Source organism: Equus caballus, chromosome 19 (assembly GCF_041296265.1).
Source record: "Equus caballus isolate H_3958 breed thoroughbred chromosome 19, TB-T2T, whole genome shotgun sequence".
Lineage (NCBI taxonomy): Eukaryota > Metazoa > Chordata > Mammalia > Perissodactyla > Equidae > Equus > Equus caballus.
The window spans coordinates 59,395,431-59,407,769 of NC_091702.1; the positions used below are offsets into that span (position 1 = coordinate 59,395,431).

General features: G+C 37.2%; 1 protein-coding gene across 35 annotated transcripts in view; it reads right to left on the minus strand.

Annotated features, from left to right (window-relative positions):
• Positions 1 to 12,339, minus strand: part of BBX (BBX high mobility group box domain containing) — a 263,097-nt gene that overhangs the window by 139,775 nt on the left and 110,983 nt on the right. The window lies entirely within an intron of this gene.

Sequence of the window (12,339 nt, forward strand, 5' to 3'; positions counted from 1 at the left end):
TATCAGAAAAAAAGAAATCGAAATGAAAATAGAATGATAGAAAATTTCAAACAGAAACGAAACTTAGTGGACAGCCACTTAAAATTTTAACATTTAAAAAAGGAGCTGGCGTTAGTTCATTGCTCTTACAACTCTGTCATTTCAAAGTGTTAATGAATCAACAAATTTCAGCAGAAAGATCAAAAGATGCACACATCTCAATGAATTCTGAGATCTAAATACTAGTAAACCTGTCTCTAACTTCTTCTCTCCTAATGTGTCACCTGCCGCCTACACTGCGAGTCAATTTCAGGGTACTGGATAGGGTAGGAGCAACTTCACGCACCGCTCTTTGTGAGCATTAGCATTTTCTCTTGAGGGATATCTATACTCTTCTAAACAAGCATGCCCTTTTGGAAGCAATCAGTGTAATTGCCAGAAATCTCCTTTGATACAAGTGTAAGCATGTTATTGGATTTCATAGCAAGACAAGATAATAATACAAAGAAATTTCTATTCAATTGTGCGTCAACATATTTTTCCACGTTCAACAATTTTTAAACTAGGGTTTCTCAAATAAGGCCGAAAGTATAGTGCTGCCCTCTAGTGACTGGTTAGGTTTTGCTAACTGTATGCTTTTATTTATTTTTTTAATTGCTTTCTGGGCAATCCTTAGAATTTTTTTTAATACAGACGACGGCTGCTTTTTCATCCTCTGAGCAGTGAGCAGAGTGCCGGTGAACTTTTAAGACACAGCATGTGGCATGGACACAATGAAGAAAGAGACCCAATTTCTTTTCTTAGGGATGGTACACTTAAGGACTGCAAACCAAAGAATAAAAATTCACTATCATCTATTCCACTCTGTATTTGTACTTTTACACAATTTATTTGGAAAAGTCAAAGAATTCCATTCAGTTTCTCAGTTAAAAACTTTGGCCCTACAACTCCAAAGAGCTTTCCGGGGATCTTTATTCAAACAGCAGGCCTTATTTAAAGGATCGCTGTACTTAGTTTAAAGAAGAGCTGGCAGTGACGGGGAATTCATTAATCATCCCTCTGTAACACCAATTATAATAAATGTAAGTCCTCCGGGTGAGGCATTTAGGAAGTCAGTTTGCTGAGGATATTTAAAGAAAGTCACTTCAGTGCCTTAGAGGAAATGATATTAGCACCTGGATAAGTTTTGATTTGAAATAGTCTAAGGTGATATATTTAAAGAGAGGAATATTAAAACTACATTTATAGAAGATGAGTTCTGGGCTCCCAAGGAACAGATTTATAAATCATTGTAGATCACTCCACGAAAACAGTGGCTCAACACAGTTTCAGCTAAAAGGCGAAGCAAGAACTTGGCAATGAAAGGGAGAACACTGGAAACGTTATACAGCAGGGCTCTCTGCCTTGACCACTCTACAAAATCTGCTTTCTCCACAGGACCTGGATCACCTAACCCAAAAACCTTTTTAGGCATTTAGAAATCTCTGTATTTTTTCAGTATTTTTGTTGAAAACTCCTTCCCACCTCCCTCGGCACTATATTGCTTTTCCCACCACAGATCTGATTGATTGATTTTCTTTCCTTTAGCCTTCTCTTAACAAACAATAACTGTTTTCAAAAGTTCTGTCTTAAGCATATTTTCTACTTTCACCACTTCTCAAAGTGTCAGCTCTACCTCTCTCTTAAGCTATACCTATCTTCAGCCTGAATCTCCTCCAAAATTATCTCAAATTTCTAACTCTATCCTAAACATTATCGCATGGATATCCTCTGTGTTTCAAATCCATTCCATCCCAGACTTCACCCTCCCCGACAAATCAGTTTCTACTACTCTCTCTACTTCCAGGAGGAGTATTATCTGGACACCCACACTTAAATTAAAAACCTATCTTTGACCTCCTTTTCAACACCCCCTCTGCTTTGCTCCCTCTCATGACCCCCTTTTACACCTCAACACAAGCTCAGTCTATTGCATCAGTATTTTGGTTCTGGTGACAGGACAGGATTCGTATTCTTTGAGAAACAGAGCAAAAGCTAAATTTACAATCACTAAATACACAGTCACAGATACACACAGGCTACACAGTAGTAGGGTCAAGCATTTGAGAAAATCTTCATTGAAGGAATCCTTAAAAATGAGTTATGTATTAATTGTTGCCCCATGAATTGGGAAAAGACTTATTTGATTTTGTGAGCTAGACACCTCAGTCCAAAATATTTTAAGCTACATCCAGACAGGGTAAATTTCATACTATTTCCCACAGTGGTCCCATGTACAACTCTCAAATCCTATTAGAACAAATTTCTTCTTCCCTAGGACGTGCTAATGAATTTCTTCTTCCTTAAGTTTGAGGTTTCAACCCTGAAACCCAAAACCAGTCTTTCCAATGCCTACCTCTTTGCCCTTCAGATCCATCCTATTTATATCATCTGCTCAAAAAATTTTCAGTGGTTTATCTGTCTTTAAGGGAAAAAAAAAAAGCCAAGTCATCTTGACATTCAAGGCCCTCTTACACTGCTTTACCTCTCCAGTTTCCCATTTCCCCTACATACATCCCCTCCAAGTGGCAAAGGGGTCTGTTCATCTTCTCCTGTATGTCCCCCTCTGTGCAGACTGCCTTGATGCTCCTACCTGGGATTTACCATCTTCCTTAGAATTCTTAATGAGGTTTATTCATCTACCTTTTTTCTGCCTAATTAGAATTTGCTTCTATTATCTTATCATGACCCTGACAATGTCTAACACATTGCACGTATGCTAGTAACGATTTATTAGATAAATAAATAGAGGAACACAAAGTATATTACTTTACCTTTAAACAAAACATCTTTCCTGTAAGGCAGTTCAGGTTCTAAAAATGAACAGCAAAGAGCTGGAGAGAGTACAAACACTCACGGATGGGCCGGAAAGGTTCCGAATTCCAATATATGCTAATAATTGAAAAAGTACATAACTAAAGTCTATAAAATCCATGGCTGTCAAGGTTAGAATGTTCACAAATTCAACTAAGACAAGGCTTTAAAACTGTTACAAAAAGACCACAAATACCTAACACATACATGCTCACTTGCAGAGCAGCTTCCAGAAGGCACCAAGGGATTTTCATAGAGGGTACTAAATTATCTTCAAAACAAGCTTAGACAAATTAATTATAGAGAGATATTCAAAACTGACAATAAAAGTTACTGAAACCAGGGACAAAAAACCAACCTGTGTTAGTTCATGCTGATGGGCATGAAAATTACTAGAGTAACTATTTTCACAGAGGTAATACTTTCTGCAGATGCAGAAAAATACTTTCTTCTCTTGGATCAATTAATTGTGAAATGCTAAACCACGGACCTAAAATGAAGAAAAATTTTGCTTTTCTTTCCCAGTTTATGAATAAACTAGCAAAGTCAAGTCATGACTGAATTAGTTTAAATTTTTTTAAATTTTTTATGGTTATCAGGTTGAGATAATTTTCAAAAATAGCCCTCATACTTTAAAATTCGTTAACAATTCATAATACAGCTTCTTATTTTGTTAAGATAATAGTCTTTGAAGAAAATTATATAGATTATAAAAATTTACTGTTATGCTTAAATAAGTTACTTGTTTGGGGCGCTAATTTTGTTAATACCAATAGTATAAAATTATAATATTCCTAAAATAACTATAACCCACTGAAGGACAGGTGGCTTACCTAATACTTTTATATATTTGAGCTTGGATTGGACTTTAATATAATTTCAAAATTAATTGGAGAAAGCATAATTAAAATCCAACTTCTAACATTAGGGTTGTGTAGAAAATATTTTAAGATATCTAACAACATAAAGAGTAAATGTTATTCTTTCCTAATGATTTAAAGAAGGTTTACCCTGTACTCAATGAAGACTTCCAACATAATAAACATGTGCAATTGGAAGCCGGACAGCTCCCTTGTCGTGAATGGAGACAATTTGTTGTTAGTGCCAGAGAGTCCACCTGACTTCTAGCGACGCTGTGGACAGCAGAGCGGAACCCTGGCCAGTCTTTGAGTGCTATCCTCTCACCTTCTGGCGCTCTACCAGACAATGCTCTGCTGCTACTCAAGAGGGTTTTCACAGCCAATTTTTTTGGAGGTGGGTGGCCAGGTCCTTTTTCCTAGCGTGTCTTAGTCTGGAAGCTCTGCTGAAACCTGTCCACCGTGGGTGAGCCTGCTGGTATTTGAAATACCGATGGCAGAGCTTTCAGCATCATAGCAACATGGAACTGCCACAGTGTGACAACCAAGAGACGACTGGTGTGGTTCCCTGACCAGGAAAGGGACTCAGGCCGAGGGGGTGAGAGCACTGAACCTTAACCACTAGACCACCAGGGCTGGAGATGATAACATGCTTGATAGTCAATTTCAAGGAACAGTTAAGCAGCCAAAAAGTCAAATGCCACTTTTGACCTACTGTCCATATTGAGAACAAACACATTTTCTTTTCTTAAGAACCTTGCCATGCGCTGGGCTGGCACTGCACCCTCCAACACTTTTAATCCTTGTAACAACCTTACATGGCGGGGATTCATCCCATTTCACAGATGAAGCTAAGTAACTGTCCCACATCCCAGTCACAGCAAAACAGCTGAGTTAGATTCAGTCTCGTCTTGGGTCCATCTGACTCCACAGCCCATGCTTCTGAGATCAAGCTCCAGCCCAAAAAACCCAGTGATCCATTTAAATCTGTCTTCTATAAGGAAACCTTAAAGTCTCTGCCTATCCATCCTAATCTTCAGCAATAGTGAGCATTATGCAGCTGACAATCTAGAGGCAAGAATATGGATGCTTGTAAGCATTAGGAAGAAAAAGTTCTCAGCTATTTTTTTCACAGGCACATTATAAACTCAAATGTATAAAATACTTCGTTACAATAGAAATAATAGGTAAAAAATTCTATGCTTTTGATGATTAAGTAAAAACTCACAAAAAGAGACATAACTGGGACATCTTTACCATCAACAAGACATATTACAGTAGCCTTATTACAAAAATTTATCTTATGGTCTCTACAGAGTGAAACTCTTGCTGAATAATAAAGGCAACACCCATCATTTTAACAGAACAACGAAACTTTCATACCTGAAAACCTTATCATCCACTTACGTATTCACTTCACCAAATGAATTAGGGATGAGCTGTATGCTCCATCTAACAGCAGGGCAAAATGACGGCTATAGCAAGAGGTTTGGGGTTTAAAAAGGGGATTGACTGACAGTGGCTGCTGATTTCAAACTTTTCTCTGTTGTCTCTTGTATAAGATAATACACCTATTTGATGATTGGGTAACTCCAACCATGATGAAATCATAGCAGGTATTCAAAAGCTGTACTGGGGGCACAGAGAGTTTCATGTGCGTGTCCAATGGGCGGTGCCTGGACAGACAGAGGGGCACATAGTACTCTGCACATGGATGCGCCTCACATTTTGCAGGTTTCACGTCTCTGTAATCTGGCAATTCTTCATTGTAATTAGTGTGGCACAACTGAAAACGCTTAGGACAGTGTTCACCACATAAATGGTAGCTTTTTACTATTTAAGCCTTGTTCAGAAGCCAGTTGCTCCCCACCTGGCTGGTTCTCTCAAGAAGCCCGTGCACTCTAAGTGCCTAGGGTAATGTTTAGTACCTGAAAACATTACCTGAAGTGGAATCCTTCTGCCATGGAGAGACACTTGGTAATAAACGGTCTTACAGTAAATGTTAAGGAACACTAAATTATATAATGCAGCTCTGTTTTTGTTTTTGTTTGTTTTTGCTGAGGAAGTTTAGCCCTGAGCTAAAATCTGTTGCCAATCTTCCTCCCTTTTTTTTTTTTCCTTTTTTGCTTGAGGAAGATTAGCCCTAAGCTAACATTTGTGCCAATCTTCCTCTATTTCATATGTGGGTCACTGCCACAGCACGGCTGATGAGTGGTGTAGGTCTGCACCTGGGATCCAAACCTGCAAACCTGGGCCGCTGAAGCAGAGCATGACAAAGATAAACACTAGGCAATGGGGCCAGGCCCAAGCATCTGCTTTTTAAGATGAGTAATATAACCATGGCAGAGGCAGAACAATTGCAAATTAAACTCATCAGGTTATTAAAGTCAACATAATACCAAAAGACCATGTTCTTATCCTACCATCTTCATAGATAAATATCCTAAAAATACCCACCCCTAAAATAAAACACCTAAAAGTGGACTTTAGTCAACATTTCTGGCACCTATTACCTGAGCCTAGGTGCCATACAGTATCTCTTTAAGCCCAGCCTGAGCCAATTTGCCCACCTTAAATCTCACAGCCTCCACACCTGCTCCACTCACAGGGCACTCCACTGATGGCGTGTTGAAGAAGCACTTGGCAGAAGGCTTACAAGTCTTAATAAACCCTCCCCAATTCAGTGGACACTACAAATGAGCTGACAGGTCCCCAGAAATTTTTTGCTGCTCATTCTAAGGCCTGCTAACATTTATTGATTATAAGACTAACTGAAAACTTAAAGGCACAGACAGACTTCTATTTTTGAAGACACTCCTCTCCCTGAACTCAGTCTGGGAAAAATAATTATCTCCAGGTAGACCAGGGGAGGCTCAACACCACGTTCGATGGAATACAGGATTAATGAAATAGGAACTCCTATAACACTCCTTCACCAAATGTGTACTTAGCAGCTTCCACGTGCCAGACACTGTGTCTGGGTTTGGGGGATAAAGCCACGAACAAAACAGACTCTCTAGTGTAAACTTCGGTCCCTCAGCTTCTTGAAGGGGTTATACGAAAAAATTCTGTGAAAAACATTATGAGAAATTTTGCCCATTAGATCTGTTTATTTTCCTGTGGAAACACACTTCTCTATAATAGAGATCAGAGCGAATACAGACGCCAGTATAAAAATACTGGGGGGGTGGGGGTGAGAGAAATGAGTGAACTGTTATTTTTCTTCCTTTCAGTGTAAATAACTTGAAAAATTTATTTAAAAAATAACTTATCGGGGCTGGCCCCGTGGCCGAGTGGTTAAGTTCGCGCGCTCTGCTGCAGGCGGCCCAGTGTTTCGTTGGTTCGAATCCTGGGCGCGGACATGGCACTGCTCATCAGACCACGCTGAGGCAGCGTCCCACATGCCACAACTAGAAGAACCCACAACGAAGAATACACAACTATGTACCGGGGGGCTTTGGGGAGAAAAAGGAAAAAATAAAATCTTTAAAAAAAAAAATAAATAAATAACTTATCCATCACCTTTCATAGGAGTAGTAATGCATGAGATGAAGTCATGCCTGGATTTATTTGTACTGTCCTTAACTAGTAGATTTCACATCAGTAGATTGATCCTACTGTTGAGAAGAAATACTCTGCTAAAATTTATTATATATAAGGCATTTGAGTTTGAGTCGTTCTGTAAAGAGCTTTATGGGGAAACTGAACTCAAAGGAGATGGAAGAGTTAAAATACCTTTCAGTAATTAAACTGACATCCACAAAATTAGATCACTGCTCTATAGCTTATCCTTCAGTCTATAAACACGCAACAGGAGATGACAAATTCTACAAATCAATTTAAAATTATTTTTAGACAAAAGTGTTTGTCTCAAAGTTTTATTTCCTTTTAATTATATTTTCTCTTTTAGATAGATATCAAATAACTAGAAACAAATTATTCTAGTGACATGGAACACACCACATAAGAAAGAGTTGTTCAAAGATAAAACTAAGAGAGTTAACTGAGTCTACATCAATATCCAACGAGTATATGCACTATTTACCCATTGCTAATCCCAAATACGAATCAACTCACTTCCCCAAAAGAAAAGGTATACTACTGTATAGTGGAAAGAAGTACTATACAGACACGCATGGAATCGCATTTAGACTATTACTTAAGAAATCCAAACAACCTACCTATCTTAAGAGCTGATATCAGAGGAAATAAGGGAAAAAGGGATTTAAAGAAAAAAAAAAGGGGGGGGGGAAGAGAAGGAGCCAGGACAATAAATAGGCTGATATAACAGATTTAAGATTGCGTGACTTCTGTTTGCATTATTTCAAATATACAATCTTTTCTTTCTGTTTACCAAAATCTTAAGTATACACCATTTCCCTCCGAATCCACAACTGATTCACAAAGTAAAAGAATACTGCCTTGGAAACGTGAATTGACTTGACAGCTTATAGTAGGCAGAAACAGATATAACCCAAAAGAGTAACTGTCATATTTCTCAACCTAATTTTCAAACACATTCTATTCCTAGAACCAACGAATACACGTGGAAATAAATTGTTACAAATTCCGCCATTATACAAATCACTCTGATTTTCAAGTTCTTAGACTTGATTCCTTCACTTGTAAGAAACTCATTTTCATGCCTACTGACTTCAAAGTGGAAAAACTATGAATTCAGTAATTTCAAATGTCTCCCACTTCAAAGATCCAAAGATATTTTTAGAATCTTAGATGACTATAATAAACAAGGTTTGCTTGTTTATAGATTTATAGAAAGTATTTTTTTTTATATTTCACTTCACTCTTTAGTACAGAAAAACAATTACCTCTGTTATGGACTGAAGTGACAGCCCTCAAATTCACATGCTGAAGCCCTAAACTCCAATGCGAATGATGGTATTGGGGAGACAGGCCCTAAGGGGCAAGTAAGGTCAGAAGGGAGGGGCCATTATCTGACAGAACTGGTGTCCTTCTAAGAAGAGGAAGAGACATCAGAGCTCGCTCTCTACACACACACACACACACACACACAGAGAAAAGGCCATGTGAGGCCACAGCAGAAGGCAGATGTCTACAAACCAGGAAGAGACATGTAACCAGAAGCAGAATTTGCCAGCACTCTGATCACGGGCCTCAGCGTCCAGAACTGTGAAAAAATAAATATCTGTTGTTTAAGCCACTTGATCTGTGGTATTCCGTTACGGCAGCCCAAGAAGACTATATACTCTCTGAAAATGAACAGCTAATATTTTTGAAGTAGTTTTACTCTACTGATAATGCAGCTGAATGAGAAACTGATAGTTACAAAGATGATCCATTTATAAAGAGAAGAGCTTGGAACAATTTGAAGAATAATTCAGCCACAAAAATCACTTTCATACACTTGCATTATTCTAAATTAAACGGATTAAATTTTACTGATGACTTCATTTTAGAAATAGCATACAGCTTTGAACCATAAGAGATATCACTACGTTGTGCTCGATTCTGAGAATGAGAGGGGACAACGTTCACAGAGAAGTCCTTAATGGAGTCTAAATAATAACTATCACTGAAAAACAGTAACGTAAAAATCTTGAAATAGAAATGCTGATTCTTTTGAAACCAAACAGCATTTGCTCTACATGGCAAAGAAAATTTCAGTGGCACTATCTCTTGTTCTTGTAACTTGCTGCAAGATCATATAGAATTTGATTTCTTTGATGCTGACCTCATTAATAATTCAGAGTAATGGCCATACAGCCACACTCCATCACTCCGTCCTTACACCATTGTCACGCCTTCCTTACAACTTCTACATTCTCAGTGGCAAGAAGTAAATTATTAGATCAGAGGGTAGCTAATACTTCTACAGTATTCACCCAATCTCTCAGCAATAACGATGAAGCTTCTTTCAATTTTCAGTAGAACTGCAAGAGAATACATAGGTTCCTACGCATTCAGGTTAATCTTTTAAAGCTCTTAGAGGTATATGTGTGTGTGTGTATGTGGGTATCTATAAATATGTGAACACATTTTAGACATCCAAACACTGTAAGGTGTCTATTAAGGGTATTTTATAGTGCATTCAAATTCTTGAACTTTGATAACATTTTAATTTTTTTAAAAACTACCATTTTAGGCCACAAAACAAGTCTCAATAAATTTAAGAAGACTGAAATAATACCAAGCATCTTTTCTGACCACAACAGTATGAAATTAGAAATCACCTACAGGAAGAAAATGAGAAAAGCCACAATATATGAGGAGATTAAACAAAACGAACAAAATGCTACTGAACAACAAGTGGGTCAATGAAGAAATCAAAGGAGAAATCAAAAAGTACCTGGAGACAAATGAAAATAGAAATATGACATGCCAAAATCTATGGGAATGCAGCAAAAGTAGTTCTAAGAGGGAAGTTTATAGCATTTCAGGCCCACCTCAACAAACAACAAAAATCCCAAATAAACAACCTAACAATTCACTTAAAGAAAATGGAAAAAGAACAAAGCCTAAAATCAGCACAAGGAAGGAAATAATAAAAATCAGAGCAGAAATAAATGAAACAGAGATTTAAAAAAAAAAGAATAGAAAAAAAAAATCAATGAAACCAAGAGCTGGTTCTTTGAAAAGATAAACAAAATTGACAACCTTTTAGCTAGACTCACCAAGAGAAAAAGAGAGAAGGCTCAAATAAATAAAATCAGAAATGAAAGAGGAGAAATTACAACAGACACCTCAGAAATACAAAGAGTTACAAGAAAATATTATGAAAAGCTATACACTAACAAATTGGATAATCTAGAAGAAATGGAGAAATTCTTAGAATCACACAACCTTTCAAAACTGAATCAAGAAGAAATAGAGAATCTGAATAGTCCAATCATCAGTAAGGAGATCAAAACAGTAATCAAAAACCTCCCAAAACATAAAAGCCCAGGACTAGATGGTTTCCCTGGTGAATTCTACCAAACATTCAAAGAAGACTTAACACCTATCCTTTTCAAACTCTTCCAAAAAGTGGAGAGGAGGGGAAGCTTCCTAACTCATTCTACAAAGCCAACATTACCCTGATACCAAAACCAGACAAACAACACAAAAAAAGAAAATTACAGGCCAATATCACTGATGAACATCAACACAAAAATCCTCAACAAAATACTGGCAAATCAAATAAAACAATACATTTAAAAGATCATACACCATGATCAAGTGGGATTTATTCCATGGATGCAGGGATGGTTCAATATCCACAAATCAATGAACGTGATCCACCATATTAACAAAAAAGAAAAATCACATGATCATCTCAACAGATGCAGAGAAAGCATTTGACAAGATACAGCATCCATTTATGATAAAAACTCCAAATAAAATGGGTACAGAAGGAAAGGACCTCAACATAATAAAGCCCATATATGACAAACCCACAGCTGGTATCATTCTCAATGGAGATAAACTGAAAGTGATTCCTCTAAGAACAGGAACCAGACAAGGATACCCACTTCCACCACTCTCGTTTAATGTAGTATTGGAAGTTCTAGCCAGAGCAATCAGGCAAGAAAAATAAATAAAAAGGATCCAAATTTGAAGGGAAGCAGTGAAACTGTCACTATCTGTAGATGACATGATTTTATATTTAGAACCCTAAATAATCCACTAAAAACTTTCAGAAATAATAAATTAATACAGTCAAGTTCCAGGATACAAAATCAACATACAAAAATCAGTTGCGTTTTATACACTAACAGTAGTAGAAAGAGAAATTAAGAATACAATTCCATTTACAATTGCAATAAAAAGAATATCTAGGAATAAACTTAACTAAAGAGGTGAAAGACCTGTACACTGAAAATTATGAAACATTGTTGAAAGAAACTGAAGAAGATATAAAGAAATGGAAAGATATTCCATGCTCTTGAATTGGAAGAATTAACATAGTTAAAATGTCCATACTTCCTAAAGCAATCTACAGATTCAATGTAATCCCTATCAAAGATCCAACAACATTTTTCACGGAAATAGAACAAAGAATCCTAAAATTTATACGGAACAACAAAAGACCCACAATAGCCAAAGGAATCCTGAGAAAAAAGAACAAAGCTGGAGGTATGCCACTCCTTAATTTCAAAATATACTACAGAGCTATAGTAACCAAAACAGCATGGTACTGGCACAAAAACAAAGACACAGATCAATGGAACAGAATCGAGAGCCCAGAAATAAACCCACACATCTATGGACAGCTAATTTTCAACAAGGGACCCAAGAACATAAAAGGGAGAAAGGAAAGTCTCTTCAATAAATGGTGCTGGGAAAACTGGACAGCCACATGCAAAAGAATGAAAGTAGACCATTATCTTACACCATACACAAAAATTAACTCAAAATGAATTAAAGACTTGAATGTAAGACCTGAAACCTTTAAACTTCTAGAAGAAAAGATAGGCAGTACACTCTTCGACATCGGTCTTAGCAGCATATTTTCAAGCACCATGTCTAACCGGGCAAGGGAAACAATAGAAAAAGTAAACAAATGGGACTACATCAAACTAAAAAGCTCTGCACAGCAAAGGAAGACATCAACGAAACGAAATGACAACCTAACAATTAGGAGAAGATATTTGCAAACCATAAATCGGATAAGGGGTTAATATCCCAAACA